Here is a 13,613-nt window from a genome sequence, read left to right as displayed (position 1 = left end):
TACTAACACTGCTTATTAAGTGGTTGTCCCTTTTTATTTAAATTATGCTAACTTCATACATTTTTTAAAAAATCACCACATTTTATTAATTTACATGTATTTGATTGCTTCTAAGCTGGAATATTTCACATATCTGTTCATTCATTATATTAGTGACTTTGTCCATGTCCTTTCCTCATTTATTTATTAGGGTATCAAAATATTCTTCCTGTCAATTTGCTTAACTTTTATAACATAAACATATTGCGCTTGTTAAATATCTCTATACAAGTATTTTTTCCAGAGTGTTATTTTCAAGTTGTTTATGGCATGGATTTTAATGTAAATTTGAGAGGGTCAGTAGCTTCCAAAGTAAAAAGTAAGTTATGCTAGAAATTTTAGGAAATACAAATAAGCAAGAAAAAGAAAATAAAATTCTCCCCCATACATGATAATGATTTATAACATTTGGGGCATTTTCTTTCATATTTTTCTTTTATACTGAAGTAATTTTACAAAAGTAGTCATATCATACATTTTACTGTCCCCCCCTTTTTAACTTAGAATGTTAAGAATTCATTTTAATGACATGAAATATGTTTTTTATTATCCCTTTAATGGCTTCATAATATGGATAGATAAAATTTATTTATCCAGACCATTATTATTGAATCTGTTTCTAATATTTCACTGTTATAAAGTAATATATAGACATCTTTATGGCTGAAACATTGGACATATTGATAATTATTTACAGTGAATTTCTAAAGGTGGACCATGGGTTTAAACAAATGTTAAGGCTTTTATTATATTGCCCAAATTGCCCCTCAAACCTGTGTATTAATTGGTGGCATGGGAATTATTTTGGCTTAACATTATAAATGTTTACATTACTGCTTGAAATAATTTAAAAGGAGCAATTTACCCAGTGGTGCATGTGTTGGAAAAGAAGAAAAAGTATTTCTACATTGTGGCAGGATCGCAAATTTCCAGGGCAAATAGCTCACAATTTTAAGTCTTAGAGTTACTTGAATACATATGTGTGGCTTCTTTCCTAATATACGACTAAAAAATTAGTTTAAAAAAATCAGCTCTTTGCTTTTTCTTCATCAACTTGTATGGCTCCCACAAAGCTATATTTTTTAGATCAACTACAGGTGTGGAGGCTGTGGCTCAGGGGACTAATAACAGATGTAAAGCTTACATGGATCAAGCCCTTGCTGACATACATTCTTTCATTTAATCCCAGAGCAGCCTCATTTTATGAAAGAAGAAACTGAAATTCAGATGGTTGAAGGCTTGTTCTAAGTCTAAGTTGTTTTACTCCAAAGGTGTGCACTCCTCACTACCCCATGTTGCCTTCAATGGGCACTAAGACTTCAGCATGGATTTCTCTTCTACCTCCACGTTATCTTATCAGCTAACATTTGCATTTACATTTATATTAAAAACTGACCTTTGAGAATTGAACTCAAGTTCTGGTTGCTGCCTTTGATCTCATGCTGCTCTTATTTATTTTAATTAGCCATTTGAAAATTGTACATAGCACCCCAACAAAGAAGTTTATATTAATGAAGATTAATCACATGAATACTACAAAATAGTATGAATTAACCCAGCAGTGGTTGTTTATATAGCCTGAGATATGTCTTAATATGCCTTTTATTCAACATTGAATGAGGCATTGTGGAGTTTTTCTTAAAATCATATGATAGAAAATTATGGGAGAGAAAGCTATTCAACTCTCATTACCATAAATAATTTAAAATATGTAATTAACAAAGTAGGGTATTGTATAATGTAGGAAGTCTGAAACATATGAGTCATAAATGTTCAGGATATTGATGTTTAGTAAAAAAGTTGATGATCTGAGGTCTGAAGTTCTCTGAATCCCATCTTTCCCTCTTACTAATGTGTGACTTTGGACAAGTCCCTTTTTATCTCTGAGCATCTATGGTATACACCATTAGATATAATGTTGTTGTTTTTTCGAATTCTTAGGACAGTTGAATTCAGTATAAATATGATTAGTTTCCTTCAGTATCAATATTGTGATTCCAATTGCAAAGTAATGTTAAACCATTGGCAGGGGGAAAACAGAAAGAATTTGGAATTTCACTATGTTAATAAGGAATAAATAGCAAAGGATTTTCCCCCAGCCTTGCATTTCCCATGAGTTGTTTGTCCACATACCAAATCCTTTGATCCCTGAGTGCAATCTCCCTGAGTTGGTCTCTCCATCTTGACTGCACCATTCCCTCTGCCATCTGGCCTTTACTGGTCTCTTTCACCTCTAACAGCCTATATAAACTACCAGTACAGCTCAAGAGGCACTCCCTCCCTTGTGATGTCATCTCTATCCCAGATCTACCACTTGACTTTACATGTTCCTTCCACTGTGCTTCCAGAACCCTTCAAACATGATTCTAAAGAGCTGTTGTCTCATTGCCTTACATGTCTGTGTACCAACTGAATGAGTGATGCAACGATTTCTAAACAGAGCTTTTTGGGCTAATAGATCTGTTTTACTTTGACTCAAAAAACTGGGGGAGGGGATATCTCTTTAATTAAAAAACAAACAAACAACAATAACAAAGCTCTGAGAAGCCAGAAATCTCTCTGACTCCCTAGTCAAGATACTAAATCTTCTCCCAATTTTGGGGTATTTCATTATTACAGTCACCCTTAAGTCCCATTCTTCCTTCCATTCTTAAGACTGAAACTCACCAGGACCTTTGCTTTCATTACTTTCCTCCACCAGAAGCCCACTGCACTGTGTCCTAGTGAGTTAGAGACAAAACAGGGGCTGCACAAAACAGGTTTTAAGACTCTCTGGGTGAAATCATCATTACTGTAATGTTGCAGCATTTTCTCTCTGGGGATAATTCTAGAGAAGGGTTCACTATAAGTGGTGTGAAGGCAGGTGGTAGATGGTCAGAAAAGTCAATGCAAGATCAAGATTACCCTCATTTTGTAGTTAAGGAAACCAGGGCTCTGTGGGGTTCAATACCATGGCCAGGGTTATACAGGAAGAGTCAACATCTGACTGCAGTTTTATCTGGCTCCAAAGCTCCTGTCCTTTCCCTATAGCACAGTGCCTCCCACCTGCCCTGGCTGGACTCCCCATCTCTACTGCACTATTCCTTTCACCATTGGCACTTGTGCAAATGATGTACGGGGCCAGCACAGGGAGGCACCACCCATGATATCTCTCAAGAGACCTATGAGCTGCTTGGCAGTGAGTAACCCAGCCTGAAATCCCAATAGGATGCTGGGCAATCAGACACATTTTGTGGAAAAGCCTTGTCTAGGGAGCAGGCTATTCTCTGTGGAGATTTGGTCACGTTTCATTTGGTCTCTGAGCTTATGTTTCTTGAAGTTGGTATGTGAATGTTAGCATAGCTCTTGGTGTATAATAGGCCCTCAATGAACGCAAGGTCTGTTCTCTTTTCTTCCCTTCATGTATAAGTGGATGATAGGTTAGATCAGTGGTCAGAAAACTGCAGCTCGTGAGCCACATGAGGCTCTTTGGCCCCTTGAGTGTGGCTCTTCCACAAAATACCATGTGCGGGCACGCACGTACAGTGCAATTGAAACTTTGTGGCCCATGCGCAGAAGTTGGTTTTTGGCCTGGGCGAGTCTATTTTGAAGAAGCCTAATTAAGTTAATAACAATGTACCTATCTATATAGTTTAAGTTTAAAAAATTTGGCTCTCAAAATAAATTTCAACTGTTGTACTGTTGATATTTGGCTCTGTTGACTACTGAGTTTGCCGACCACGGGGTTAGATGTTTTCTAAGATCTCTCCAACTTTTTAATTCCATACTGGAATATTACAATGGATTCTCAGATCTCATTGATTTTCATTATTTATTATTTGTTGACTAAGCTCATCATAACCCAGATTGTGGTTTTTATTTGATTCCCAGAATCATGAAATGTCCTAGTTGGAAAAAACCTCAGAAATCACCCAACCCCCTTATTTACTCACAAATAAAATGATCTCATTAGTGGTGGCGGGGAAGAAAATTGACTTATTCAAGGTCACACTGGAAGTAATGACAGAGGAGAGAACACCATCCATGTTTTCTGACTCATCTCAAGCCTCTGCACCCCCTTCCCCTTCCTCAGCCCCCAGCTGTTGCTGGTTTGCTCAGCCTGCAAGACAGCACCATTTGCCTTTCTTGTGTTAATATTATTCTAGCATGGAATGTCTGTGTTTAAGGCAATGACCTGAGAAATACTTTTATTTCCAGTGATACACTTATTTTGCAGGGTTTATTAATTTTATTTATGTATTTGATCTCTCAAATGAAATAATAAACTAATTAGTGGGACAGTTTACTGGTGTGCTCCACAAGGATGTTTTACAGCCTCAGTGCAAGCTTGTTGAACTGTGGTGTCAGCAGATCTGCCTTCTGTCCCACTGCCCTTAATTTCATCCATCAGACACTCATGGCAGGCAGCCCTGGGCTGAGTAGCTATGCCTCCAGGGGCCATTTGGAAGTGTTGGGTTGTAGGACAAAGGGACTTTTACCTAGAAGCCTCCCAAAATTCATTCAAGAGATAGGCTGCTTCATTTGGCTTAAAGGGTTGGGCAAGGGGCTCCCAGAAAAAGAACTGGGCCAGTGCATTACCTGAAGTGCCCAAAATGACACTTCCCAGAGAATGGAGAGAAGTCATGTGTATAGAAGTGCTGAAAGCCACAACTGAAGAGGCCCATAGTCCATCAAGACCAAGAGCAAAGCAGGGAACCGGACAGGGAGATTGATGTAAAGACAGTAGAAACAGGAACATTGCCCGACTCGGGAGCAAAGGTGGGAGAGATGCTAGAAGACCCAGAGTAATTGGAATAGATAGGGAAATGGTGCCACTATGGATCTTTTGCTTTTAACTGGCTTTGAAGAGGAGTACATGGACTTTTCTCCAAGGTAGCCCCTGTGTTTTCTTAATAGCCAGTACTTAGAATCAATTACAATCTGTTGTCATTATTTACTTGTCTGTCCCTGTTTGTGGGCACCATTGTGTAATAGGGATCAAAAATTTATTGAATGGAAGAATGGATTGTTGGATGGATTGTTGGATGGATGGATGGATGGATGAGAAAATGAATAGGTGAATCAGTCTGTCAAAGGTACTGCAGGGGGTCTAAGACATATGAATTGTATTATCTTTATCTGTCGTCTCTGATGTAATAAGTAAAATAATCCTTTCCAATTATTTGTATCTTAATATGTAAAGAGGTAATATGCAAATTAGGCTAGGATGCCATAACGGGATGACCAGACAGGAGGTGGTTGCATGTGCAGGTGAGGCCCAGAGTGGAGACAGAGACAGAGACAGGGGAGCCTGCCCCAGCCTGTGCGGCAGCCCAGAGTGGACACAGGCAGGGGCACAGGGGCGGCCTGGGGCAGAAGTCAGGTGTGGTCCCAGCCATCTGCGGCACCAGTCAGGCACAGGTCCCGGCTGCCCACAGTGGCGGTCTGGCCTGACTTCCGCGGCAGCCCGCAGGGTGCCTCCTTGCACAATTTTAATCACACTCTGGGCCTCTAGTATATTATAAAATTGCTCAATATAGCAAAGAAGTATCCAACATAAAAGTACTTAACCTCTCTTGCCTAAATCCTTATTCTTATTAACACACACACCACACACACAAACATATTCATTTGGGGTAGAGGTAAAAGGTCACAGTACCCAAACCTCTAGGTGGCACCTCTGCTGACCTCCTTGTTGCCTTGTGGGTATGGATTTTGCTACTGCTTTGGTTGCTGCTAAACTGACTCTGTGGATTGGATCTAGCAGGAGGATTCTTGCTAGAACAAGATCCAAACACTTAGCCAGACACTGCCGGGAGCATTAGGAGAGGGGAGGATCAGCAGGCCCAGTAGTGGGAGCTGTGCAAGCTCAGGGTCCTCACACTCCATACTAAAAACTTCTTCCCTGTGATTGGCTCCCGTAAGGGAGTTTCTGCTCACACCTTTGCTTTGATTGGATATATGCAAATTAGCAAACCCTAACGTGTTGATGCTAGATATGAAGAATATATATACCGACTCTGTAACCCCCTTCCAAATGGCCATAGAGTTTGGGGGGATATGTGAAAGTGGTAACCCTAACATGTAGCTGCTGTGTGCATGTGGCAGATCTCATGGGGACACAGGCAGCCCTCATGTGTTGGTGATGGTATGGTGCTGGGGCCAGAATTGGAACTCCTGGTCCCAATTCCTATTCCTTAACTTCTATATGGTCCTCATTCCCTACTTCACATTTGTTCATGCTACTATCTCCATCTGACATACTCTAGATTTAATCACTCATTTGTGTGTGTCTCCATCCCCTGGAATGGAAGCTTCATGAGGGCAGGACTCTGTTTAGTTTGCTATTAAATCCCAGCGACCAAACCTGTGTCTTGAACATTAGGGTCTCAACAAATATTTATGAGTAATAATGATGAATGGATCAATTTATGGTTAAATGGATTAGTCATCAATCAATTGATCAACACGTGGATCTACAGATGAATTCACAGATGGATAGGTCCTAGCAGCTGTGAAAATTTAGGATAAAATTTAGTAATTAAGGTAGTATGAGTATTTTCTCAAGGAAATAAATTGTCCCAGAAAACTAGACCAATAGAATAAAATCTAGAACCCCAAGACAGACTATACTGATTGGACACTTTGTATATGATAGGTATGTTATTACAAATTAATGCAGAAACCATGAATTAAGATAAATGGTACTAGGACAGTATCTATACAGAAAATCTATTGGATCCTGACCTCACATAATATAAAGAATATCAATTCCAAGTGGATTAAATACAAATAGCATAACATTAAAAACTTTAGAAGTAACTATTGAATAATTTTTTTTATGATCTAGGGGTAAGAAAGGATTGATTTAATAAAACAAAACAAAAAAACAGTTACTTTAAAGTTAAATGCTAATTATTTTATTACATTAAAATTTAAAGAGTTGTATATGTCACTATAAGCAAAGTGAAAAGACAAGCTTTGGACTTGGAAAATAATCGCAACATATATAATTACAAAAGGGCTGTATCTGAAGTGAGCAAATTAGCATAGAAAATAATTATAACAAATCCCAGTGTGCTACCACATATATTGATAAAATACTATCATTGTACCATTTTGCCGTTTCTTCCCATGGTTTGTGCCCACACAGATTTTAGGACTTTGCTAAATGTCACCTTCCTAGTAAGGTCTTTCCTAACTAACTTTTAAAATTGAATTCCTACCCCAGCACCCTTCATGCCCTGTCTCTTCCTCTGGCTTTTCTATGGCACAGATGACCATCTGACATACTAGGTATTACTTTATTTGTTTAGTATGTACACTCTCCTCTCTCCTATAACACTTAAATAGAAAAATGGGTATATTAAAAAGCAAATTTCAGAAGAAGAAACCTAAAATAAAAATATTAAAATAATCTTTAATCTTACCAATAATTAGAGAAGAGAATGGTGTGACCCAACAAGTTCACAAAGAAATCTCACACACATGTGCCCAATAAGTCTAACAATCTCCATTGCAGCATTGTTTGTATTACCACAATTTGGAAATACTGTAGCTCAAATGTCCATCAATATGGATGATTAAGTCAGAATATAAACATATGATAAAATACTATCTAAATGCTAAAATGAAAGAATTAAAGCTAATCTATCAAAGTGGTAAAAATTTTAAAGTGGCAAAAACTGTATTTAACAAAATGAGCAGGCTTGAGATGGATGCAAAACAGTGATATATATTGTTTATAGATGCCAACATGTATTAGAAGCAAATGCATGCATGAAAATTTAGGAGAAGAGTTGTCTTTGTAAAATTAAGGAAGAATGCATGGGATATTTTGCTTTTATCCATAATAATTTTTAAGGAAAAGTCAGCAGCAAATATGGAAGATGGTCATATGTGACCAGGCAAGGCTGGCGATGTATAGGTTTTTGTTATAATTATGTCTATGCTCAACTTCATGCTTGAAATATTTAATAAGAAAAGAAATAGAAGGCTACTTAAGTGTGACTATGAGGGAATAAGTTCAAGCCATAGCATATCAAATAATAGTAGGTGTGAAATAACAAAATTGTAAGCTGAATTTTGTTGTGAGCCAAAGACTGGATGTAGAATTGTAGATTCAGTGCCTTCTTCTCATAACTATTGATAAGACTGGGATTTGAAGACAGACATTCTAGGTTTGAATTTTGACTCAACACTTAATAAATGTTTTTATTGGGCATCCATTGCCTTATTTTTAAAGTGTCAAAAGAAGACAGAATAGAGAATAGAGAATAGAAAAACAAAAGAGAAAAATCAACAAAACCAAGAGTTGGTTCTCCAAAACGACCAACACAATTTACAAACTTTTAGCTAGATTGGCTGAAGAAAAAAGAAAAGAGACTCAAATAACTAAAATCAGAAATGAAATCAGATACATTACTATTAATATCACAGAAAAAATATTTTATAAAGTAGAAAAATAGTAGTTCCTCATAACAGATAATATGAGGATGAAATGAGACATTTGCGCAGTGCTTAGCATACCTCATGGCACATCACAAAAAGGAAGACCTGTGCATGTTTCAGAGTTCCCGATGTGGATGTAAACAGACATAAGCCTGAAGTCTGGTTCCACAAGCATGCTTTCTCTGATTTTATTTGTTTTGTACAATAACCGTATCAGGTTGGTATTATTTTTATCTCATTTATACATAGGAAAACTGAACCTTGGAGAGGTGAAATAACTTGCCCATGATTACCCCAGATCTTAAAAGACAGAGGTAGGATTCAAATCATGTCTGCCTCCAGAGGAACATAACAGCAAATTATCAGGGTGATATTTCCCTCATTTTATGAATAAACTAAATTGAATTTTTATAAAACATTACAATAATCTATCCGGTAGCTTTTTTTTTTTTTTTGAGCAGGGAGTCAACCAGCCATGGCTGATTAAAAGTAATAACAAGTATCTACCACTTAGTTTATGAATATGTAACTTCAAACATGTAAAATAACGCAGTTGCTGTAATGGAATATTGTACTAGATAAATATTTCTGCCTTAAACAGATTCTTGGTTTTGGAATACATTGGAAGATCAGTAGGCTGTGAGATTCCATTATGTTAGGTTTTTTTTTCTAAAGACATAGGCTTTTTCTAAGTTCCACTGTCTTTCCTGAAAAATTGCTTTCTCTCTGCTTGCCATCTATCTTCTGTGAATCCAAATGGAATTTAACTTTTATTGTCAATGATTATTTTGAATGAACAGCTTTCTTAATGTAATTTTTGTCATGACAGTTTCATTTAAGTCTTTTATTCATTTATTCACTCACTCATTCCTCCTTTTATGCAGCAAACATTCATTGAGTGACTGCTGTGAGCTCATCTCTGGGATAGGTTCACAGAACCAAGGGTTAAAAAGGTGTGATAACTTCCTCCGTGGAGCTCAAAGCCAGAGGGAGGCAGACATGGAAATGGATCATTTCAATGCAACGTTACCTTCAGAGTGGAGTTATTGCTTGGGAGGATGGCCATGGGGTTCCCAATTAAATAGAGGGGTTCAGGGAAAGTAGGACAAAAGTGATCATGATGCAGCTAAAACTGCTCTTTGTATGTTTGCTTTCTGTCTAGAAAAATAAGACATGGTCTTTATAGAAAATATGGAAAGCATAAAGAAACGAGAAAAATGACCTACAATCATGCTCCAAACAAATAACCACTATTTTAGCATATTTTAAGACCAACTTTTAAAAGAATGAGCTCAAATCTTATAAACAATTTTATTATACATATTTCCCATATTCTGAATAATATTTAAATTACTTTGCATAAGATGACTCTGAAGACATGCCAGCATTTCCTTCATCATTCCTCTGGTGATTGTTTCCCTCTGACAGGTCACATTATGATGAGCATCTCTGCACATCAGTATTGGCCTGCCATCGTGGCTGTTTCCTTGGGAAGGAATCCCAAAGGTGACTAACAGGTCAAAGGAGATGATCACTTTTCAGGCTCTTGGCCTTTTCTATGGTGCCCTCTTCCTTATGGCAAGAGCTCAAATTACAAATATGGGAACGTTCTTTCCAAATTTTCCCCTGCTTCTATGTATATGAGTGCGTGAGCACACACACACCTCAGGAAAAAAACTCTCATAGACACACGCATGCATATCCTGATCACTCCTACTAAGAGGCATGTTGCCCCACTTCTTGCCCAGGAATTACAATAGGCTGCATTTGTTGATTGTTTTGTTGTTGGTGGTGGTGTTTTGTTTTATCCATTTCTATATTTCCATTACCTGGTGTATGGTAGGAACTAAGTAAATGTTTCTTGAATGAAAGAGAGAGAAGAAAAATAAACCTATTACATCATGAATGCTTACTTTTTGTTTAATGCTGTATTTTGTTTGATTTTAGCATTCTGCAAGACATGGTGGTGGTGAACCCTGACTCCAACTCTTCCTGACTGAGGGGCTCTGTTGCATAACTCACAGGTAAAGCAGGGCTTACTGGCACGAGCAGAAGCTTCCTCTCTGGGGAATTTGCTCTCTGATGTCTCAGGTCCTCTCCAAGTGATGGATTTCATGCTTTGTGTTCCTCCCTAAAACACCCTGGGGTGGGGTCATGGAGCCTTTGGGAGCAGGAGCTTGTGGTGGCTTTTCTCTGGCCTACTCCATGTTTATGGCTAGACGAAGAGAATATTGATTCTCTTTCTTCTTTTCTTTAAGTACTTAGTAAATGTCATTCGGAGCCTTAAGTTTCCCTGACCGGATTTGAGCCTCACCTATTAGGTTGTCTCAGATTGGTTTGATTTTAAACACAACTGTGCTAGCATTCTTTCTTCATATGCCCCTGTTTCAATATATTTGCCAGAAGGAACCACCCTCCATAGTGGAAACTGAAGTCAAATCATATGTAAGATGAATGTTGACATGGGAAACAGACTGGGAAATTTATGAACTTAAGGAGCAGGTGCTATTATTTTGAGGTCCAAAACTTTTAAATAATGGCAATACTGAATTATGTACTTCATCCGGGGAGCCGGGAAGACACAATTGAAAACGCCTCTTCTTTTGACAAATTAGAAGCATTCATTCCAGTATCTATTTCTAGTTTGCCAGGGATAATGCTGAATGAATCACAGGCTGGGGGATGGATGTCCCTTCCAACACTTTTAATTAGCAGCACTGCCTATTAGGAGGGACAGAGTGTCGCTTCCCAGCCATATTTTACCCCCAACCCCCTTAAAGGGAATAGAAATCTTATTCTCCACAAGGTAATATTTATCTCTTCCCCAGCCAGACAAGCATAGAAAATTAAACAATGGTCCGTTAAAAAGCCCAGCTAATGTATTTATCATTTCCAGTTTATGTGAGTTTGCAAGGCAAATATGAGTGGGAGCTATTTGTTATGGGACCTTAGGGAACAACGAGGTTGGAGAGGGAGCTGGGAGGCTGCAGGATCTGAGACTTATAAAATTCATTAAAAATATGAGGCGCTATTGGAGACAGAGGAAATTAATTACTCTGCAGGACTCAAATGCCACTATTTATTTCAGTGACCTGAAGAGGAGGCTGAGAACCTGTTTTCTGACGGTTTCTATATGGGAGAAGGTTGGGAGCTGGGATTCCTTGGCTGTCAATTTTTGCCTGTGCTTGGTGACTTATTGACATGTTAACCTGGCTTGTGCCCCAGCCTCCTCTAATGAGTAGAGCTAAATGAGAAATGGGCCTGGGGAGAAACATGCTCCCCTGTAAGAGCTCACCAGGCATGTAAGTAACTGTGGGACGTAGGGAGAGCTGATCATTTACCACAATGGAAACAAGAGGTGGATTGTATGCAGCCGGACTGAGTTTGGTCTTTTATTATTGCTTTTACATCCACAAAGCTATTCTCTGTGGTGGAGTGAATTTGGAAAGACAAATTAAGGTTTTCTACCTAAGGAGGACTGGGGAGCAGTAGCTTCTGAAAACAGTCATCTTTTCGAGATTGCTTGTCTAATAAATCTCTCTAATGCATTCTGCCTATAGACAGAGGTGGAAAATATATAGATATGTGATGACTTAAAAGTTTAAAATCGGTGAGCACCTAGAGTAATGTAGTAAAAAGCTCTCTCATATGTGTGCCTTATCAAGACTGAGGAACTAAAGCTTTTATTCTGAGCTCAGCCACTAACCATCTGTGAGACCCTCCACAAAACACCATTGTGCTCTGAGCAACTGGTGTATATTTACAAAGTGGGACGATCATATGTATCTTCTTGTGATTCTTAAGATCCATGCTGCAGAAGAGCTTTGAAGGGTGGAGGTATGATACAGGTATACAGTGGCCATGTCACGATTTGGTATATTCTGTTTTGAAAATCTTGGTTTTTAAACATTGAGGCTGTTCAGTGATCTGTATTCCTACCTGGGTCAAATGTAAGGGGCTGTGCACTCTTCTCTTGGCTTGGTTCACTTAGGAAGAGTAGATCAACAGGCCAACAAAGGATCAACAAATATTGCCTTGAGGATTACTTTGGGAATATATTTCTCATGGTTTGTAAAATAATCCTATATAATAAAAGGGGAATATGCAAATTGACCCTAATGGCAGAACAACTAGGATGACCAGTTGCTATGACATGCAGTAACCACCAGGGGGAAAATGCTCAATGCATGAGCTGCCCCCGTGGTGGTCAGTGCACTTCCACAGTGGGAGCACCACTCAGAAACTGGCTCATGGCTGGCCAGCACAGCAGTTGTCGTGGTGAGAGCCTCTCCCACCTCCACAGCAGCGCTAAGGATGTCTGGCTAATGGCTTAGGCCCAATCCCCCGGAAAACAGGCCTAAGCCATCAGTCAGACATCCCCTGAGGGGTCCCGGACTGAGAGAGGGCACACGCCAGACTGAGGGACCCGCCCTTAGTGGATGAATTTTTGTGCACCAGACCTCTAGTTAAAGAATATGAAGCATAGCTGTGGAGGGAGTTGGAGTCCTAGGTCTTCACCCCTGGGAGCAAACCTAAGGAGTTACCACTTCTCCAATTCGAAAACAATCCTGTCCCTTTGAAGTGGAGACAAATCATGCATCGAAGGTGGTGGAGATGTTTGAAGATTATTCATCTTTTCCTAGAAAGAGATGATGATGAAATAAACTAGGGCAAGATCAGTGGGGATAGAGAATGTTATGCAAAGAGCTGAGGTTCAAGAAGGCCTCTGTATATTGCTTGCCAATTCCAAAGAAATAACCTGGAGGATTGGCTACAAAAGACATGAGCTAATTAGGACGTATTGGCACACTTCGAATGGCCTACTGGTGAAGTCTCTATAATGCAGGCTTTCTAGTACAGGGTTATATAGAGTACAGAAAACAAGCAAACCTGGGGATAAATCATGCATGCAGGGCGGATGTGCCTATGCGCAAGCTGTGTGAGATCAAAACACAAGCTGTTTACAATCTGGGCTCAAGAACAGTTCCTTTTTGGCCATTCTTTGACCAAGGAGCTGGACAGGCCCCCAAGGTCCCACATGTACTTAGAGATGGCCTTCATTATATTCCCACAGGACAGGAAGGGGAGTTGGAACTTGGGAAGGAGCCAAGTTCTCACATACCACACAGAAGAGAAGAGAGAAC

General features: G+C 39.0%; 1 protein-coding gene across 3 annotated transcripts in view; it reads left to right on the top strand.

Annotated features, from left to right (window-relative positions):
* The window catches only part of DAB1 (Dab, reelin signal transducer, homolog 1 (Drosophila)), a 1,114,753-nt gene that overhangs the window by 513,770 nt on the left and 587,370 nt on the right, over positions 1 to 13,613 (top strand). For all 3 annotated transcript variants that reach the window (XM_015566970.1, XM_006768369.2, XM_015566969.1), the window contains one exon: positions 10,417 to 10,493. The gene's annotated coding sequence lies outside the window, so the exon portion shown is untranslated. The remainder of the gene's footprint in view (positions 1 to 10,416; positions 10,494 to 13,613) is intronic.

The sequence above is a fragment of the Myotis davidii genome, unplaced genomic scaffold (assembly GCF_000327345.1).
Source record: "Myotis davidii unplaced genomic scaffold, ASM32734v1 scaffold79, whole genome shotgun sequence".
Taxonomy (NCBI): domain Eukaryota; kingdom Metazoa; phylum Chordata; class Mammalia; order Chiroptera; family Vespertilionidae; genus Myotis; species Myotis davidii.
This window is presented reverse-complemented; position numbering and strand designations above follow the sequence as displayed.